At 41.1% G+C, this 22,027-nt stretch overlaps 1 protein-coding gene across 3 annotated transcripts in view; it reads left to right on the forward strand.

The window, feature by feature from the left end:
- CALD1 (caldesmon 1) overlaps positions 1–22,027 on the forward strand; it is a 171,272-nt gene that overhangs the window by 33,997 nt on the left and 115,248 nt on the right. For 2 of the 3 annotated variants that reach the window (XM_031060512.1, XM_031060515.1), the window contains exon 2: positions 3,309–3,393. The exons of the other annotated variant lie outside the window; for it this stretch is intronic. The gene's annotated coding sequence lies outside the window, so the exon portion shown is untranslated. The remainder of the gene's footprint in view (positions 1–3,308; positions 3,394–22,027) is intronic. 3 annotated transcript variants of the gene reach the window in all.

The following is a 22,027-nucleotide window of genomic DNA, read 5'->3' on the forward strand; positions in this document are numbered from 1 at the left end:
GGGAAATTCAGCTCATCTGATGCTTTCCTCTGAATCAGAGCCATGCTGATATGGTTTCAATGGGTGTTTTGGCTGCTTTTTCTTGCTTTAATAGCCTGACCCAGGGCTCCAAAGATGTTGAGAAATGCAGGTTTGGTTTCTGTAGGTTTTCTCAGCACTTTGGTCAAACAAAACTTCACGGGCTTTGCCATTTCCAGAGTGTTGCATCGAAAGAAGGCATTTTGTTTCTTTGTTTAGGTGATGGAAAGGAGGATCAAGCTTTTTCCAGTAGATTGGAAACAGGTAGCCCTCAGTGCTGTTGGTTTTGCTTGCTAATGCAGGTTTTACCATCTAAGTGTTCCCATACTTAATCCCACAGGCCATGGGCATTGCCCTCTGTGAGAAACATTTCTGGAAATGATCATTTCCCCTTGCTACAGAGAACAGAATTTCCCATTGGAAAAGAACAATGGAAAAGCCATTTGTTTGATTTTAAAATGCTCAGTGGTCTACTGCTCTGTTTAGAAGCAGCTATCTCTAGTTGTAAAGTTATGAAGGGAAGACAGTGCTGACTCCTTGAAGAGGAAGAGAAAGTTTTTATTTCCACAACTGTTTGGGTTTGGTACTCAAACCTCAGTTTCTCCCACCTGGTAATTAGTTGATCAGTATGTAAGTAAATATAGGGATGAGATGATCTATTATAGGAGGTTGAAGAAATAATGAGGTAAATAAAGTAAATTAATTTGTGTTGCACTTAGTGTTCCTTTTAAGAACAAAGTGCAAGATAATTCTCAGCTTTCCTTTGTGTCTGTCAGCCAGAGATTTCTAGACTATGAACCAAATAAATTCATAGAAGCTTTTTAGTTATTGGTGCCCCTTGACTTTGATATTTTGCAGGCTATGTGGTATGAAACATTATAAAATTATATCAGCAAGTAGATTAAAAAATTCCTCTGGCTCAGTGTTGTCAGCATTTGCTCATTCATGGTATTTCACTTGATAGATCACAGAATCATAGAGTGGTGTGAGTTGGAAAAGGTCTGAAGTATATTTGTGAGTTTTGTTTCAATAAGGAATTCCTGAAGATATTTGGCAAAATGAATTCCCTTTTTAAAAGTTTTTTTTTTAGTACCGTGCTTAGGACTACAGAGTAAAAACAGCCCAAGAAAGAAAAACATGTCCTTGGTCAGGAATATATATGTGTGTGTGTGTGTTTTGGCTCTGCCTCAACAAACCTGAGCCTCACTTAAAGAAGGTGAGTAATCTTGTTTGGTTGGTGAGGAGAACACTTAAGTACCCTGTGAATGAGAGCACTCAGGAAGGACTTGGTGTTAAGGTATCACAGGAAACAAGGCTAAGTGAAAGCCTTAGGAAGAAAACAAGATGTTCTTCTGATTAACACTGATGTCCACCTTCAGGGCTTTGTCTGCAAAACATCTCAGCAGTCGGGAGGTTACACAACTTAAAGGTGTTTCTCTGTACTGTGTTGTACCTTTGAATTTATATTTTCTTCTTTGGATGTAAATGATGGGGCATTCTTTCTCACAGCTACAGTAAATTAGGCAGAGTTTCTGTTGAAACACCTGGATCACTTCATGTAGCTCCATGAATCCTGAAAGACATGTCAGTCCTTGGATTTTATTAGTGATTGGAGTAGTTTGGCATTTTATTGATGGAAGGATAGATCTGGGTTTTCTCTGGGTTAGAACGTACAACTGCAATTGACTTTAATGGGAGTTTTATTAAGGCTGAGATAGTCCTGTAACCTGGATTTATGCATTGCACAAAGAGGACCTGCATTCCTTTCACCAGGTGTGCTGGATTTGGGAAAACCTGCATTGTTCAGTATTTGCTGTGATACAGCCCTGGGAAGTTCAGAATGGAGTTTCCTGGGGGAACTGCCGTCTTAGCTGGTCACAGCTGTGATCTTCTGTCTTGGCAGCTCTAGGGGCAGCAAAGGTGTTTGCTGTTTTTGTAAAACAACAGGGTACCCCTTGTGTTTAGCCATGGTGGAGCCCAGTGCTGCTTGTGTGAAGGAGACTTTGCCTCCCTCCTCGTTTCATCACACACAACCTTCAAAAACCCCCCTTGGCAGGCAGTATGAAACTGGAACAAACACCTCAAAATTCTCTATGATGAGCAAATCCTGCCCCTGACACTCCTGCTTATGGATTTAGGAGAAATCCTGTAAAATTGCACTGCCGCTTGCAAAAGCATGATGTATTGTTTATGGGGCTTATTGACATTTCTTGCTTAAGACAGTGACTCTAATGAATACTCTTTAGCCCACTTGCTGGTTGTGTTGATTAGGTGGGAAGGTAAACTCATTTCCCTAATTAAATGCTGATTATGAAGCAAGCTTGTTTTTGGTATCTTTCTTCACCTGGTTTAGCAGATAAAAGAATTTCTCTGCACCTTGTAATTACAGCCTTTTGTCTAATGAATATACGAACATTTGAAAGTTTTGTGGTTTTTACTGCTTCTGTAGGTGGAAGGGGATGGGAGTCACCAGAGCCCCTGAGCAGCTTTCCCAGCTGGCTGAGGTTACTCCAAATTGGAGTTCTGAGTCTATTCTCCCAAAAACTGCCTCCAGTTCTCCCCCTGAGGCATGGCTCAGAGGCAATTTTTTCTCACCACATGCTAAGTTATCATTTCTCCCAGCCATTGCTTGAAGGTGGCTGTTCTACCACTGTTGCAGTCAAATTACATGTACAGACAGACAAACAACCTGTCACTGAAGCCCATGGAAATGCAAGCCAGCAGCTATGCACAAATAGCCAGAAGTTTTTTGCATCTTTGACTGGAGGCAGCCAGCAATCAAGAAACTGTGCTGGTCTACAGCCAAAAGAAATAGGGAATTCCCTCAGTTAATTTTTTTTTTCTCTGAAGTGATTAATGAGGGTATAATCAGCTTTGGCTCCATATTAATTGGTGCAGTTTGGATATTAAACTTGTCAGTTCTGTGGCTGGTGCTTCCCAGGGTGTTTTGAGGATTGCCTTACTCTGTGGTTGGGTTACAGTCATGGCTGCAGGAGCAGGTGAATGAATGGAGCAGTTTTCCTTGCAAGTGGGAGCCACTCTTTTCCCCTAATGGGGGCTCAGATGCACAGAGTAGTCTGGCTTTGCTTGCTTGGGAGTTCCTCCCTCACAGAGGAGTCCCTGGAAAGAGCAAAGGAGCAGCAAATCAATTTAGTCAGCGGTGCAATTGTATCTAGCAACTGCAGCAAGGATCAAGATCTGTTTTGCTTTCTAGATCATCCTAAATGTCAAGTTTCTTCTGCCTTTGGTGCCCTCTTCAGCCCCCCATGTAAACATTTCTATCTTTCCAGTGCCTGTGATAACCATTGGTTTACTCAAAGAATCCCTTGGGAGCTGAAGAGGCAGCATCTTCCAGGCTCAGGGGCATCATATCTGGTGAGATATATGCTTTTTATGCCTTTGTTTCTTTGTTTTGTTTTGTGTTTTTTTTTCCTGGAGCTATTGTTCAGTTGAGACAATCTCTATCATGAGCCTCACTTCAGTGTTAGCTTAGTTTCCTTTGAAACCCAAAGTCTGGTATGGGAAAAGGTTGTTTTGGGTTAGTGATCAGCCTGATTTGAAGACAATTTGTGGTAGCCCTTGATCAAACTGAGTGCCAGAAATTACTTGTATATTTGGGAATTTTCCATCCCAATTCTTCCCTTTTGTTTTTTTTAGTGTTTTGTGCTTTTGCTAAGGATTATAGCTAAGTATGTGCATGGTAATTCAGCTCTCTAAACACCGAGAAATTTTTCCATGTTGTGGCTCCATATTAATCTGCTGCTTCCTGGGAATTACCTGAATGGGAAGGAGGTGTTTTTCCCCTGGGAATGTTGAACTCTTGTGTCTTTGTCATTAACCCTACATGTGGCCATCTTTGCACACACAAGGTACAGCCTGAGGTAATGAGGTCAGCCCAACAGCCGCTCTGGGCTTTCCCTTGGTGAAAGGTTATGAATATGGAGACCATTATGTGTCATTAAGATAATAATGGTGCTGAATATGTCAGCAAAGCCAATGGCTCTCTGCTCCCCAGGTGTTCTGGTTTTGGTTTGATAGGGACACGTAACAAAAAATTCTGCTTGCCAGGTGGGAGAAAATTTGCCTTTCAAAAGATTCAGCACTTGATAGGAATCCTGCTAATAATAATAAATGTTCCCAGGCTGCACTTGGTCTATAATTGCTGTTTAGCCCAAATTGCTCTGAGTGAGGACACTCCATCATTCTGGCTACACAGGTGGAGGTGATGATGTCATGTGTAGCAAATTCACTGATGCAAAAGGATGGAGCATGTACATAAAATAATAACACGATGCAGTAGTGGAAACTAAGGAAAGTTAGTTCAGTTTCAATAGTGGAAACTAAGGGAAACAAAAAGGAGTCAAAATTTGAGTGAAGCAGCCAGCCTTGATGAGGAGGTGAGGAGAGTGTTTGCCTTGAAGGGTTTCTCTGCCTGTAGAGCACCACTCTGGAGTGACTGCTGCTACCAGGGGCTGTGTTTGCATGGTCTGATCCTGACTTGCCCTGTGAGGGCAAGGCTTCTAAGGAATTATCCTTACAAAGGATAATCCCAAGGAATTATGGCCACACCTGTGGTAGAGCTGACAGCTCTTGTGCCTGCATACACTTTCAGTGAGTTTCCACCTCTGAGTTCTCTTTCCTCAATACCTTTTTTCTCATTTCTCATGTTCACAGGCAGGTTCAAGTGGCCCAGCAGAGCAAAGTCCTGAGCACAGAGTTCCTGTGGTCACCCTGCCTGCTCTTCTGGTCCCTGGCTATCACAGAATGAGGTCAGGAGATGCAGGAAAGAGGAGGCAGGGTGAGCTGGGCTGAAGCCAGGAGGATAGAAACCTAAAAGTGAATTTGTTGGGCAATAGTGGCTCCCAGACACATTTTTTTATTTGCATGTGGATCTATAAAGGCTCCGGTTTCAGTCCTTGGGAATAATTAAACCTTAAGCAGTGATAAACAGTGCAATATTCAATTAGTGAGCTGCCCTGACAAAGGCATGTCAAAGTAAGTAGGGTTTTTTTTTGAGGCTGTTAACTGTGCTGACAGAGAGTTGGTTAATTCTTGAAGGATAATGTTTTGGGCAAATTCCCAGCCTCCAAATGCCTGCAGGCAGACTTGTCCATATTTGTGGTATATTTGAGGTCTAGTGTTCCTCCTTTGGGCCATATATTTTAAGAGGGAATTTTAATGGAAGGAAACATTGCTGCAGAGCAACAGCCTTCTCTGAAACGCTTTCCAAAAATATGTTAAGGCCAAAGGTCTTGTTTTTTCAGGGCAAAAGAAGTGAATCCTCTAATATTTACTCAGTTATAAATAGTGATGGGCAAGGCTCTAAGGATGAATTCCTGGAAGATTGTATCAGGGATAGTTATTCCCCAAACTAAGCAAAGGCAGTGGTTGTCTTTTAATTGTTCCATCTTCTTTGGCACAGAGAACACCATTATTAAACAGATAGCAAATAATTACAATAAATTTGAGGTTTTTCACTCCTCTCTTGCTTCTCTCCAGTCCCAACAGGAACCAAAATGTATTTTATTTCCAGTAAGAGATGGCAGTTTAGTGCTGGGGGGAATGTTCATGGTGAATGTTTTGGTTCTCCAGCTGTGGCATCAGTGAGGTGGCAGGAGAAGGGGCAACCCCATGGGGCAGGAACTTACCTGGGGTGCAAGAGGTGCTGCTCTTGTCCAGCTGGGCTTGGACAGGGAACTGCATTTCATTTATGCACCCCTCTCTTCCCCTGTCTGTAAATAGGATGGGAGATTATAACTTAGAGAGAAGCTGCTTGAAAATGTTGTTACTTTCCACTGAAAGCTAAATCTGCTTGGTGTCATTGCTAATAAATAGGTGAGTGTTATCTGATTCCATTAGCAGGTTGGTTTGCCTCCCACAGTGAAATTCAGTCTCTCACAGTGTAGGCCTTGCAAAGTTCAGCATGCAATTTCTGCATCACCAAAGAGCTGACATGAAACCCAAATGAGACACAAGCCTTGCTGAGGAGCCTGGAGGCCAGAGCCTCCAGAAGTGCTGTGACATTTCCCAACAGGAGCACAGCATCTGAGGTGTCTTTACAGGCTCATGAGTCTGCTGGACCCATAAATTCTAAAAAAACAGAAAATGCACAGCATCATTTCTTGGAAAAGGAATGCAGTTTCTCATTTCCTTTTTAATTTTCTGTATCAAGATTAAATGTACAGTAACTGAACTGACTGGAAAATCCGTGTTAGTAAATACTTAATAACAAATGAGACTTCAAATAGCAAGAAAAAGTATTTTTCAGACACTGATGTGCTTTTGTGCAGATGTGTTTTGTTACTACTTCTTACCAGAGAAGAAAAAGTAAAACTGACTTCTAACAGCTTTTAGGTATCATTCCAAAATACTGCAGTTGAACATTTATTTCTACTGATGTAAGACAGGTATTTAGCTCTGTAAAAAGTTGTAGCTGGACTCTGTAGGATACTTGAAACTTTTGAGAACTGATTTCCCACTGTAACCTGTTGTATGCTATTTGTACCTCAAAAAATTAAAATTAATTCCAGGTACTCAAAAAAAAAAAAAGAAAAGGAAAAAGACACAGGGATTAAATGACAGAATTGCTGCTTTTTTTAGTGGCTGTTGGTACTATCATATATGCTGAAGCATTCCAACCAAGGGCATGTGGCTGCAATGGAATTTGATGTACAATCAGTTTTAGGGAACAGCCTGTGCCTTGTTAATATAATCCATAAAAGGCTTTCAAACTTCCTGAAACCAGTCCCTTCTGTTTCCAAGTCTGCATATGATCTCATAGGAAATGATCTGGGAGAGGCCAGCTAACCCTTTTGCATAATCAAGGTAGCATTGTTCTTTTAATGCCTAAAGTGAGTTGTTTCACTGCTATAAACTCAATAATCCCCTTCTCTTCTGTCAACAAATCTCTATTATCAGGCTTTGCAATGATTTTGGTGGCATTACAAAAGAGAATAAGTGGGACACAAGTGGGCAAGGTTTATTTTGCAGGCAGGTGAACAGCCTGCACCTTGCCAGGTTTCATAAAGGGCAGTACTAGCAAAACAGCAAGGAAGATATCTGCCCTTTATACAGGTATATATATATATAAATAAATAAATAAATGTATATATAAAAAATATAAATGTTTTCATAATTTTTGATATTGTAAAACCTCTCTTGCTGACATTAGCAGTAGAAAAGTGAAGAAAGTGAAAGAAAAAGAAGTCTTGAAAACCTTGCTCTTTACACAAACCCAGAGTGCCTCACGCAGTCCATGTTCTGTTACATCCTTGGGATACCCAGGATTTCCTCAATATATTTAGCCCAAGAAGGGAAACACTCCAATGAGCTGCTGTCCCTGAGAGCCTTGTAGGGCAGCGAGCCTGAACCTTCCCTGCCAGGGCAGGGAGAACAGAGGCTCTGGGCTCTGTGACTGTGCACAAGTACAATTATGGTCTAGTCCATGTCAGCAGGCTGAACCAGCTGCCTGACTAACAGGCTGGAGTTGGAGTGAGCCTAAGCAGAGGGCTCTGTGGCACCCTGCTCGCTGCAGAGCTGTTAAATTTGGCACTCTGCTCTGGGCTCCACTCAAACATTTTCTTAACCATATTAGGACACGTGGAAATTGGCCAGCCTTGGAAGGACTTGCTGCTTGTGCTTGTATTTTATAGAGTAGGCAGCCACTGCTTTGCTTGAAAACTAGCAGGTTTGATAGAATAACACAAATAGAAGCCTTTAAAAATTGTCATTGAAGTATGGTAGGGAAAAAAAGAGCATTTCTCAAGACAAAAGATATTGTCATAACAAAGTTTGCTGTTCCCTTGTGCTTTTCATGTTTAGATAGTGATAATCCTGTAATAAGCAGATCCAATAGTTATGTATTGTGCTGTTATTCAGGTGAAAAAACAGTGAAATGAGACTGGCTGGCTATGGCATGAGAATTTGCTGGCATATCCAAGGCTGGGGAAGGCAAAACCCTGCATTGGTGACTCTCGAGGCTTGCTTGAGTTTGGTTTAGGGAGCCAAACTCCCTGGTGGTGATGCAAGAGCAATGGGCCTGACCTATCTGTGTTGTTTCAGAGGTAAAAATGTCTGAAACTTCCCCAACAAGGGATAGAATATTACACTGGAGAAATTCCAAAATAGAAAGTCTTCACTATTTAAGTGACAACTTTTAGGTTCTTAAGGGCTGGGAATTTGTCAAGCAGAAGTGTTGGTTAAGCATATTATCAGGTCTACCCTATGCTCCAGTAGATTTTGCTATTAAAATTACTTTTTTTGATCAGTAATGTTTTAATAATTTTTAATTCACTACTGCTCCCTGTAGCTGTAAACTTTGGTTTCACTAAAATTATTATCTTTCTAATTTTGTTCCAACACTTGCACACAGTTGTCACATCCCCTACTGAAAACGTATTTGATGCATCCATAGCTCTTTTAATCTCTTTGTAAGTCAGTCCCTCTCTGCTTGCTTAACACTTTTATGGCTCTCTTGTGGTTGTCCCCTGGGTTGTTATTGTCCCTGAGGAAATGAGTTCTCCAGAGCTGAATGAAGTGTTCCAGGTGTGATCATCACAGAGCTGTGTTAGGGATATCACCTTTCTGCCCTGTGTGTTTCATTTAATGTTGCATGGACCCTTTCTGCTACCCCTTCAAGCATCGTTTGATGCCTACTACAGAAATAAACAGGCCAGATTTAAGCTTTTCAATCATAAATTTTGATAACCTTTCTCAAAGATGCAAAAATGGCTGAATCCATGCCTGTGGTTTGTAGCTCAAACAAGTGTTGGAATCATCACTTCACTTCTGACCTTTCAGCTTTTTGCTGATGGTCTGTATGATCTTATACAGACATTTTGGTTACTTGACCCTCATGTTGGTGTTAGTGGTAATAATACTGTAGTAGCTGCATTTTGTAAGGCTGTGAGGGTTGGTTCAAGTTTGTGCATGATCTGGAGAATATAAAGAAGTGGCAATGTAAAATATTTGGGCAAATGGCTGCAGAAAACCACATTACATGACTTGTAAGCTTATGCTGTCCAGGCTTGTGGAAATTGAGGAGGGCCATAAATAAAAATCCTGTTTCTGTGTAATGATTTATTTGCTAAAAGAAGAGCGGAACTAAATCAAATGAAAATGATGAACTTTATATTGAGTCTAACCTCTGCAAAACTCACTAAAGACCCACTGAGAATATGGTTTGAACATGTCCAGGTTTCCTTTGTCGTTTTACCCAGCTGTTAATTTTTAGTCTGTGAGACCAGCACAAGCAAGAATACATTTGGTTGACAGTCCTGGAAGAGGAAGTAAGCCTATCTTTTATTTAGGCATGTTGATATCAGCACAAAATGAATGCAATATCATAAAATTGTAGCAGAGCTAGGAGTGGGGCATGGAGAGAATAAAATATTATTTTTACATGTCCTCTGAACTCATGTAAATTAAGGCACATCACAAATGATTCTTCTGAATCCAGGTTGGTAAAGCCCTTCACTGGCACAGCATATGGATTTGCCAGGTTAAAAAACCCTGAACCTGCATTCAGTTGATGTTAATTTGTGAGGACCAGGTCTTTATTAGTGATATATACCAGGGGAGGGGGTCTGAGTATTGTAACATATCTGAAATCCAGGCTCACTCATGGGCAGTCCTCTTAACCAGGGCCAGTACTATTCATGTCAGCTGAGAAATTTGCAGTGATGGTCCCTGAGGTTTACAAAGCCATGCACCATTGACAGTTTTAATAAGCTAAGTTTGTGTTTGGAAGTGAATGCTCTGAGGTGGCTGAGGATAAGCAGTTGAAAAAAATCTTTTAGTGGTAGTTCAATTTTCCACTGCATTGTAGAATTTGGTGTTTGGAAGGTTACAAAACCACTTGGTGAAAGTTACTGCCCAGGTGAAGGCTTCTTTGGAGCCATGGATGAGGACTGAAAGGTTCATGAAATATTTAAAAATGGTAAGGAAAGTATGCAAAGGTGCACGAGTTCCTGGGGTAGGAGGGGAGGGATTTTATATGACTTTTTCATGCTTGCATCACACTAAAACAAAATAAATAGAAATGCAGCCTCAATATTGAATCCACTTAAGGGAAATGAAGAAGGAAACATTTCTGTTGGTTTCCATTTTAGATCCATTACGAAAAGGACTGCTGTAGGGCTGTAATTCAATGCAGGAAGCATTTCTATGGAATTTTGGCATTAGGTGGACTTCCCAAGAACAGCTACTGTCCAGAAGATATTCCAGCTAAAATCTTCTGAGAGCAGTTTGAAATGTTGGCACTATTTCATCCGAGGTCTGATCCAACTTGAGCTAGGAGAGGAACAGAGGAGGCTCTGATTTGGATCTAAATGGCTCCTCTCTACACTGTCCAGCTCGCACATAAAATGTTCAAACAGAACACACTGGCCAAGCAATACCCCCAAATGACCCCTTATAAAGAAAATGAGAGAGAAAAGGTTGCACAGAACTTGTATTTGACTGGACTAAGATAAATTTTGAACCACAGGCAGGAGCAGAGGACAGTGAGAGGGGAGATTGTGGCAGGGGAACGTGGCACAGAAACAAAGGTGACCCACACTGTTCTTGTGGGAAGTACAGCCTGGCTTGGATGGCTTTGAGCAGCCTTAGCAGAAATTCTTTCTGCCACAGCTAATTCACTTTTTACTGAATTACTTAGCATCTGCTTGTGGACCTTTCCCAGATTTAATCCCAAACCACCAGGACTGGATTTGAGCTCTGTGGGCAGATACAGGAATATTCAGCAAGATGTTTTGGGTTTTTTGTACTTTAGTTTTCCTTTGGAATAAGCTGACCTGAGAGAGCCAGATTAGGTTATGTTATGAATTTGATTATGCCAGAGGTATATTTGGATGTCAGCAACACCTAAAAGTGATCAATTAAACACAATTCAAGTGCATACAAGCGATCAATTTAATTAAATGCAATTCCTGCCCAAGGGAGTGTTTCCAGCTTGCCCAAAAATAGGCCCATGCAGAGAGAGGGAGCAGAAATTTGGACTGCCTTGTCTAGACGCCTTAAATTCTCTTTAGGAGAGGGCTGGGTTTGGAGCCTGGTCTCCAGAAAAGGCTTCCAGTGGCTGACCTGCTAAATCCTGCTGTGGTCTAAATATTGATGTCATTCCTACAGGCAGAAGAGTCTTGATTTGAGCTGAGGAGGTCTCAGACCCTTGTAGGTGGTGGCTTTGAAGGCCAGGTGACTTTGCTGAAGGAGTCACCTCTACGATTAGCAGGAAGGATTGAGTGGCTGGGGTCACAGAGAACCCAGACTCAAGGAGTCCAAGCACAGGTCTGGATGAGCTGGCTATAACATGGACCCAAACTTCAAAGCCTTCAGTGAAATTCTCAATAACCCAATAGGAGATTTTTGGGTTTGACTTGTTTTCTTAGACATGAAGAACATATCTGGGTGTGTCCTAGATCTTGCCTCCTATTTTATGTGCATAAAAGGCAGCTATTTTGAAGCACTGCTAAATCATTGTCCACCTTTGTTGCCCTTGGGACAGAATAATGGTGTTGCTTTGGATTTTTTTTTCTATATGTGGCCCTCCATATGCCTGTGGCATGTAGCAGAGTGAGCTCAAGAGTTATAACAACATTTACTTGTGTTTTGAGGAGAAAAGTCTCCTTATTGCTATTTTTCCTCTCCCCTATTCCCCACTCCCTATCCTTTCTGTTTCAGAATTTTAATCACCTTGCCAAAAATTTGATTGAGTAGTTTGGATATAAAAAAAAGATTGTTTTATGACTCTTAATAATATGTGTAGATGTGCACATGAAGTTAAAAGTGCATCTCATGCTCCAGACTGTAAGCTGAATGCTAAGGGATACAGCAGAAGAATTTCTCCTGTTTTATCCTGCTTTTAATTGCATGATTTGATAGGTAAATTGCGGATTTCTTTCATCTCCTTACAAATATCTTATAGCCATTTTTGGAGACAGAATGCTGATGCTGACTGAGTGGTAGCTGTAGCTGATACCAACTCATGTTATGCTTGTGCTCCAAACAAGAGTAACAGATCAGAGCTCTATAACAACAGGAAAAGGAATTTCATAAGCAAATTAAATAGGTGGGGAAATTCAAGTGAAAGCAGTAGTGGTTATGGGGAGAATTTCAAGGATGGGAAATAGGTACTCAGTGGAAGTCAAAGCTGGTATCTGTCCATTGTATTTCTTTAAACATTCAGATTCTTTAACTTTAAGGAAAAGGAATTGAATCAATGGATTTAAAACTGTATGCTTGGTAAAAAAAAAAAAATTCTGCATCTTGAGTTCATTACACTTAGACAGGCATCTCAATCTGGCTTTAGATGGGGGTTTTGTATGGTGGGTTGATTGCTATCTATGATTAACAATGTCCATAGTCAAAGTGTCTTGGGTTCTGGTTTTGTTACATCTGTCCTCAATTTTTGATACCTTCTGGCTCTGAGGATTTGCTGTCTGCCAATTGAATCCTTGGGAACCTTTGCAAGTGTCTCTGAGAAGGTGATGACCATGCACTTCCTCTGTGCTGTGCTCTTGTGAGGAGCTGCAGCTTCCTGCTGTTCTTGTGAACACACACAGGCAGCACTTGGGCTGAAACTGGCAGGTAGTATTAAAAGATATATTAAATAATATAGAAGACTGGAAAAAAAATTGTTGGTGTCTAATCTAGTTCATTCTATTGGCCCAGAGCAGAGTTTACTATTTGAAGTGATTTTTGAGTGGTGTATTTTGTTCTGGAAGTGTCCCATGCAGAGCTTTGCAGTTTGCCTCACTTGACCTGTTACAGTGCTTAATTATCCTTCCCTTTACACAGTTTTCCCAAGGGTCTTAATTGGTAGGGAAATTGCTGATGTCAAGGGACAAAATCAGTCTCTGTTGCTCCATTTTAAGCACATTGCATCTTCTCCTGCCCTCAGGGGATGTGAGGGGTTTATCATTCTCTAATATATGTGTGAAAATCACTGGTTTTTAGGCTTGGCAAGCTCGACCCTTCCAAATTCTCCATGGACGCCACGTTTCCTGGAGCGCTGGCAACTTTGCTTGCTCTCTTCCAATAGTTCCCCTATTTCCCAAAGCAATGTGTACCTGTGGATATACTCAGGTTTCCAGCCAGGAACTCAGCAGTACCCAGGAGGGAAGGAGTGCTGTTTGTAGCTGCTGTGTTCCCACACATATGACATGAGTGTGATTTGCCACTAGCCCTGCGTTAGAGTTTTTTGACTCTTTTTTTTATTTTATCTGTCAATTACTGCCCTAGTAAAACATTACCTGGTGTTTGTGAAGGCAATTATCAAGCCACTATCGTATTTTTTGGAGACATTTAACCCACAAATTGAGAATGCTGAAAGCTGAAAATGACCTAATTTTGCATGTTCTGGCTACTTGTCTCTTGGCTTGTAATTCTTACCTTTCATGGGTTTTTTAAAGCTATTAATAGGAAGATTTGTGTCAATGAATATTGTTAATGATCTCTCTGATCAATGGCTTGGGCTGCCTGATTGATTCAGCCACACTCAGATTCATGGAGTAGGTCAGGTTGAAAAACAAAATACCCTGAAATAGGGAGGCAAGCCCTAGAGCAAGGAGGGGAATGAAAATGCATGCATGAAATGCTTCAGTGAGGTTCTTGTAAGTGCTTAGAAAAGCAATTAGAGAAACACTTTGGGAGAGCAGGATGTGTCTGGAGCCAAGTTTCTTCAACACCTATGGGTGTGCTTCACATTAATTTTTAATATCTGCTTTTAGAAATCTTGAGAAAGAAGAGGTAATGCCGTGACAGAAGAACAAACATATTTTGCTGAAAGTGGAGTGAGTCCTGTGGAAGATATCTTGTTATTAAAATGGAAGCCACCTCCTTCCGTGCAAGAGGGACAGCTTAAAGCAAGGTGCTTGCTCCTCTAATCCCCCTTGCTACACCATGACTTAAAGACTTTGCAGTCTTTGAAGTAAATTTCCCAAAGCAGTGGGAGAATCATCCTGATCTCCCCCAGCCTGGCTTCCTAAATGCTCAGGTGGTTGTTGATGAAGAGGAACAGGTCTTATAAATTCCCTGAAGAAGTAAATCGAGAACACCTGCATTGCTGTACAATGAAGAATACAAGGGGTATTTTATATTATTTGCCCAGGTGTGGGTGTGATAGATGGGGCCAGACATCAGTGGTGTAAATCTATGGGTTCAGTGTGGGCAAAGCTGAATCTGGCCAAGATTCTCAGAAGAGACTTCCTAAAGGGATGAGCTTTATTGTGTTGGTGACTTCTCAGCCACAGCGCTCACCCTCGGAAATATCCAAGCTCACCTCTCAGGGCGATGACTGATACACTGTGCATTTTCACAGGGCTAGGAAAAGGAAATACCTGCTGTTTCAAACTTTCCCATGCACTCTGTGGGTAGGGACATATGTTTTTAAACTCACAACATTGTCTTCCTTTTGAATCTGCTGGAAGTTTTCCATCTGAACCTTAGGAATATTTAGTGCATGGTACCATGGCGAGTATGTAGACCTTAGCTGGCTGCTAGTTATTGTTTATAAAATTCTGTTTGTGCATTTACAAAATGGTAATTGAAATCCATGGAAACATGAAACAGACTTTCAGGTATGTTTTGGGGCAGGATCTGAATTACAATAAACATATTGATAAGTCACTTGTGCGAAGGTAGGTATTTGTTTTCTTCTTCACAGTGAAACAAAAGTGTAAACACTGAGCACTTAGTTAGTAATATGCTATCTTATTTTTGTAGATTTGTGGATAAAAAATCAAGTGTTTTCCTTTTCCCTCCCCACCCTTTCCTCTGGGGCATTGTTAGAGCCTGTCTGATCCATAGAGACCTGATCCAAACCTAGGGAGCTGAAACATTTTTTTCTGGATTAAAAAAAATAACAACAAAACCTGGGTTTGGTAATTTCCCCAAGGCTCAGGAATGCTAGTGATGTCACTTTTCTTTCCTCAGAGCTGCTCTTAAGAGTTCATCCCTGTTACAAAGGCCATAATGGATATTCAAGAAACATTTCAATAAAACTGTGGCAGCTGAAGTCTCCATCTCACCAGTAGGTCATGGTTCAGTGACAAATTGTCCATGAGGGCTCATAGTTGGTTATCCTTAAAATTAGAGGTGAAGTGTAGTGCTCTTTCAAGAAAGAGGGTGTGAATGAAGGAAATTAACTGCTCACAGTTATCATGAGCCACTCAATTTCTGCCTTGAAACCTATGTAAAGACCCACTGAAGTCTTGTATGGCATCAATTGTGTATTTATCATGTTTTCATTCCATAACGTATACCTACTCTTGAAAGCTGATTTAGATGACTGAAACACCAATGGAAAAAGGAGAATATTTTTGCATACCTTATGAGTGATAACAATGAGACCTCAGATATTGTTGTCCCTGTTTTGTAGCTTTTGCTGCCTTGAAGTTTCTAGGTGGATCTGTTAGATCAGTGTTAACAGAAGGGATTCCTTTCATCCTGCTGGGAGAGGTGTCAGTGCTGTGCTGCAGAGATGCTGCTAGGAAAAACAAGTTGACTTGTTTAATGAGATTTAGGTAAGGCTGACATTAGGCTTGAATGCCATGGCTCCTGTAGATGTGCCAGAGGATTTTCCTGCCCCTAAATACGACCAAAGTAAAAGCTAAGACATGTGGCCAGTCAGAAAACCTCCACAATGGTGAACGCTTGGCATATAGCTGGATTGGATCTTTGAGGATTGAAGTTATCCTCTCACTGTTCTATAGCTTTTCCACCTCTCACGTGGGAGCTAGCAAATATGTGATTCCCTGGGATTTGGTGTGTCTCAGAGGGAAGCAGCATGAAGCAGATTCCAGCATGTTGCTGAGCTCTCTCAGTTTTAGGTGGGTTGTGCAGTGCTGGCATGATTCGCCCTGGAGTTTGTCTCAGGCAACCTTTTGGTTCCTCTCTTGGATCCTGCATATTTCGTGGTTGATTTAGCTGGGTTCACAGAGCTTTCTGTAAACCATGGAGTTCTAGGGAGAAATTTATGGGTTTGAAAGAATATCCAGCTTCTAGGGCAAATGGCACTGTCTCTGATTACTGTATGAAAGGAAGCTTTGGGTTTACCACTAATTGCAGATAAAAATTAATATTTGTGAAGGAGACACGTATGATTTATTTATAAGTGTTTTCTGTTTCCATAATGAAATTTCCTTTGGGTTTAAGTACAGTCATTTGGAGGAAAAAGCAGAGGTCTGTGGCTCATTAGTTTCTGGTGGTTGTCAGAAGCCATTAATCAATTGCCCCTTTTACCAACATAGGTCCTAATTCAGCAAAGCATTTAGGCACAGGCTTAACTATAAGCATGTGTTTCAGAGCACTTTGCTAAATCAGGGCTTTAATGTGATTCAAGCTTGCTGCATTTTTTCCCAAGTTTAAGTTTACCCTGAAATGACAGGAGTCACTAATACATCAGCTCAAGTGTCATGTACCTTCCTCACCTGTCTTTCTAAATAGCCATATGCAAGGGGGGAAAAAATTGGTCAATTTTCCCCTCATATTTTTCAAATCCTACCTCAAAAGGAGGTTACTGTCCTGAATAGTAGGGCATGTGAAATAGCAGCAACCCAGGAGCAAGAGGAGTGAAATGTGGGGAAAGCAGATTGTTTTCTTCTCTGCAATCTGTTTTTGCTAAAGACTGCTTGGTTGTGAGGAGGAAGGAGGAAGGCAGCAGATCCATGTTTTGATACAGCCAGATGAATCCTGGTATGCAGGATCTAATAAATCTAGGTGTAGAGTATGCATGCATCCTAATCTACAGAGGGGACAGATTCAAGCTCCCCTCACTCTTTAATTCTCCCAAGCACTTCTACTACTACTCTTGTAAAAATTACAGCGTGACTTTCAGCAGTGACTAAAGGTCAAGAGTGAGGGTTGTGTGCTCAGTCCAAGTCTTGTCCTCTTACACCTGGAAAAGGATGCAGCCCAACCACAGCTATCCTGCAGAGAAATTCCCTGGAAGGAGCAGCACCTGCAGTGCTGCTATAATAATGCCAGCATGGCTGCTGCCTCCCACCATGTCCACCTTTTTCTCATTTTTTATTCCAGTAAGAGGATCAAAGGGACCTGGTTTTGTTTTGTTTTGTTTTTTTTTAATTCATGTATGATTCATAATTTAGGAGAGATGATTGAGAGCTCTCAGAAATTACTGCAGTTACTAGACCAATACAATTTTTTATGGTTCAGCAGGAAGTTGCATATCTTGAGAGTAAAGGTAACCAGCCTTATAATCCCTTCAGGAGTCGTTTGGCATAGAAGAGAGTATAGATTTCGGGCAATTTTTCCCCAACCTGTGAAAGCCAAAGTGACATCCATGTGTCACACAGTCTTGATTCGTTTCAGACTCTGCAGTAAGGATGCTGCCTGTCGAATCAGCAGAAGCACTTTTTGAAAAATACAGGTTTCCTTTGGATTTTCTCCTCTCAAATGTTGCTGTCATTCCAACTGGTTTTGCTTGTGAAGCCTGACATCATCTCAGCCTGAGGTTGTATATGGGAAGGAAAATTACTTCATTGCTTCATGTTTCCATTTTCTTCCCTTTCTGCATTTGACAGCAGCAGGAGCACGTGATGGAATGGTGCACAAAAACCTTTGCTGTGTACATTGCACAGATGGAAATGACAAGTGAGCTTTGGCTTTCAGGCTGAAGCAAGGCCCACATTGCTCCTAATGGACCTTGACTCTGCAGCATGCAGTCAATAGATCAGTGTGGAAAATTTTGCGTGCTTCCTTTGACTTTCTATTGGTATTCTTTCTATCCTGGGGAGAAGAAACCAAAACACTTTCTATTTTCTGTATTAATAGTTTTATACCACACTTAGGGGGAGCTTAAGTGTTGTTTATGTTGAAAAGCATTCCAAGGCCTCAAGGACTTAAAATCTGATCAGATGAGAATCAAAGGGCAGCAGGGGAAGAAGCAGCATTGAGGTAACCCCCTGTCCCCAGTCTCACCCCAAAATCATGTGACAGAGCTAGGCAGAGAAGTCTCATCTTGAGTCCTAGGGCACAATTTTCTCTTGCTGGTAAAAGGATGTATTTAATAGGCTTTGGCTGATAATTGTGGCATGCTTTATTTCTGGAACCCTGACAAAAATTGTCACCCTCACCAGTGGTGGGATCTTTTCAATAAAGCTTGTTTTGCCACACTAGAATGAGTTACCAAGGCAGGCAAAGCATAGGCTTTCTGTGGTATGGTTTTTAAAAGTTGTTTTTAAGTTTGTAGCATGCCCCTTTGAGTGATTTTTGGTTTCAGAAGGTTAAAGCAACACTTATAGAACTTTTAAGATAGTTCTCTTTTTTTCTTCACGCTTTGATCATGCAGTTACTTAGAATCCCTCGTTGTCTTGTGCTTTTTAAGAAGTTTAGGAGGTTTCACATCTCTTACCTCTATGACTTGCTAAGCACTGTGTGTTTGAGAATTGCAGCTTCATCAGGAGCAAAAACTGTGCAAAACTGTCCTTAGAGATGCTGAGCAAATATAGGTGGTCTTGGAAAGTGTGAATCCTTAGCCATTCATAGAAGGCACTTGACAACAGCAGAGATGAGATCTTGAATAATTACGTAAAATAAAATGCCTGTGGTTTTATTCCAGTCTATGAAGTTTAACAAAGGAAAAGGGAAAGGATGGTCAGGCAAGAAAGGGAGAAATGGTGGGATATGTGTGATTAATACAGTTTTAACTTTGCTGTCTGTCATGACACTATGCAGTGATGAAGTGGATGTACTCTGTGATTTATTTTCTTCTACTTTAAAGTAGTGGAGCTCTAAAAATGACTAATGAACCTCCTTTCAAGGTTCATATCTATGACCTAATTCATGTGTGCAGGAATCTTGTCTTCCTCTTAACTGCTGCATAAAGTTGAGGGTTGCTCATCTACAGAGCATTAGAGGCCAAAGCAGAGACCCTGGACAAGTTCCAGCACTAATAGCTGCATTCCAGTGGAAACAGGAATCAGATGTACAGTGCACATTATAGGCTAATTGGCAGATGCTATTTACCATATGTTAATTGCAAATTGTATTGGAAGTTATGATGTTGATTAAGGCAGCAATTAGAGCAGTTCCTTGTAAGATGCTGGGTTTTTAAAGATAATTGTTCCAGTAGAAGCATTTTTATCAGAGTACCATTGAAGCTTATTCTTTTGAGAGAAGCCTTATTAATGTGTATTTTCTCTAACCTTGGTTCTGCTTTAGAGCAAAATCTTATTTATGTGTATTTTTCTAGTTTCTCTAGAAAAGTTCCTACCTGAGGAAGTGTTCTTCTGTACTTTATTTAGACTATGGAAGATAGTATGGTGTGTATGTTTGCATACTCTTTTTGTGCTAAATCTGTTCCAAGATAGAGCATATGTGTGTGTATGTATCTATAAAAGTGTATTTGATGCAACCATTTGTATGCCCAAATAGGGATTTTTCTCTGGAGTTATTAGAGGTGAATATGATAATTCATGGACCACCAATACCCTCAGTGGGGATGCTACTATATAAATGAAATTCAGCTTATTTGTGGACAAATTATAGTCTGGAGGCTGGAAATCAGTTTTTGGATTGTGCAAAGCCTGTGAAAAGCCTGATGTTGTGTTGTCTGTGTGGTGTTTGGTATTTCATAGTGGAGGAAAGAGCAGGGGAAAACTGTTGCAAGAACAAGATCCAGAAGGTGCTCTCATCCTTCAGACCAGCTGAATAGGCATAATCCTGTAGTTCCTCTCTGGTACAGAGTGGTCCCAGGATTTTTGCTGCTGCAGACACCAGCTGCACAGCCATGGTGGTTTGTATTGTTAAACCTGAGCAGTTCTCCAGCTGAATCTCACTGCTCACTTTCTTGAGATGACTTCTGTTCTGGTAACTGAGCTGGCTACCTTCACATGGGGCATCTAAAGACATCCCAGAGGAATCAGAGCTAATTATCTGGTTGCCCTAATGATCCTGGTGTGGAAGTGGGAGAAATTGCAGAACCAGAAATCCACCATGGATCCTATAGCCTGTAGTCCTGTTCTGAAAAATGTATTGAAAGCCCCTCTTGGCACAAACTTGTGACTACAAGAGGACTTGTCCTGTGTCACCGCATCTCCCTCATGCCATGGTACTGAGGTTTCCCTCTGAATTTAAGTTGGAGAAAAGCTGATTTTCTGTCATTGTTCTACAGCCAAAATAGTCAACCAGCACCATGTCATTATATAAGATTTTAAGCTGCACAAGCAAATGTGAGGAAAAAAGCTCATTTTTCTCTTCTTGAAAAAAGTACTTCACATAATCCATAGTGAACAGTGTGTATGGCTTTGAGAGAACAGTTTATATCCATTCTCTCAAAGTGCAAGGGACTCCAAGCAGAGAAAATCACCATGTTGAAGGAGAGGCTACTTTGATTTATGTCATCTTCAAAGTGTTTGGACTTCCAGTCACACTCCACGCTCTCAAACTGAAATAACTCTATCTGCCCAGGGATTTGTCAGGGCTCAGCTGCATCTGTTCAGCATTGTACTTTTCATTGAAGTAGTGCAACTTTTTCTACCTAGAAGAAGCTGTTTGTGTATTAGCCAAAGGCTGCAGTTGTAAAGGCAGCATTGAACTGGTGAAATGGTATGTGTGAGGTTTTTGGTTTAGGGTTTTTTGTTTATTTCTTTTATCCCCCTTTTTCTGCTCTAAATTGATGGTGTGATCCATTATTGTTTGGCTGTGGACCTGTCACCAAGGAGGTGCTGTGCAGGGTACCAAAGAGAGCAAACCAGCCCACCATTCCTGTGTGTTGAGGCAGGTATTGAAAAATGGAAACAACTCTGTCACATGATTAGAAATTTATTATAGACAGCTTTCTCATGAATGTCTGTCTGAAATGCTGTTAGATCTGGCTTGAAAATGGAAGAATGGCAAACTCTTTGGGGGCTGAGAAATCCCTGTGTCTGCATTAACTTCATGGAGATTTTCATGTGTTACCTTCAGGGATGTTTGGTCAAGCACAGAAGATCCTGTGGCAGTTCTAGAGGGACACCAAAGATATTCCTGCCGTTTTGTACGCGTAGAACAAGACTATACTTGGGATTTGTCTGAACCTTCTTCTGTTTTCTACATCCTCCTCTTCCCTCCATTATATCAAATGATTTAGATGTAATTTATGGCTATATGAAGAGGCCCTTCAGCCTGTGTAAAATGTGTGCCTTGGTTCTGGCTCAAGCAAGGAAGCTGACACCCATGGATTTGCTGTTTCTGGAGAAGGCAGCAGTTCATCTTCTGCCACATTTGTCACTGCCCTCTCTCCCTTTTCAGAGCATACCACTGAAAGAATTTTACAGAAACCAGTTTTGTGTTTCTAGGAAATGAATAATTTGTTTCTTTCAGAGTAAGTGGCCTTTTTTTTTCCCTGTAAAGAAAACCAAATAACACTAAAAAAGCTGTTTCGCTGTTTGACACACAGGGAGGCCCCCATGTAAGGTCTTCATTCACAGAACATATCTGTGGCTGTACAAGTTATTTTCTTTCTTTTATGATGAGCCTTTTGTAAAATGAGACCAGAAATCCCTCCTTCCTTCACAGGTTTGTTGTGAGAGTGAAATCTTTGAATCACTCATTATTGCAATGGAAATCCTATGCATAGCACAGACAGAAACAAAAACTGCAATGTGGTTGAATGTTGACTAAAAGTGAGAAGAAATATATTTGTGCTTGTGTATTGCAAGGAACCATAGAGATTTAGGTGAAAAGATAATAAAGTATTACCTGAAGCCTTCTCTGGTTGGAGTTTTAGCTGTGTTTTCCTCATGCTGGAATGCAGCTCTTTTCATTTCCCACAAATATGCACGGAGCAAAGCCATGAGCGGGGCTGGGGATTTGCTACTAGAAGGATCCCTAAAACTACTGTCCAGTTCTGGCACCCTGGATGGAAAATTCAGAATATTCAGACATTAATTGGAAGTCACCCTGTGCCTAAGTGGGCTGCCAGAGCTGCCACTGCTCTCAGCAGTGCTCTGCCCAATTCCTGCAGCCCAGAGCTGCCATTCCAGGCATTTCTCAGCAGCACTGAGCTCAA

Source organism: Geospiza fortis, unplaced genomic scaffold (genome assembly GCF_000277835.1).
Source record: "Geospiza fortis unplaced genomic scaffold, GeoFor_1.0 scaffold13, whole genome shotgun sequence".
In the NCBI taxonomy this organism is placed as follows: domain Eukaryota; kingdom Metazoa; phylum Chordata; class Aves; order Passeriformes; family Thraupidae; genus Geospiza; species Geospiza fortis.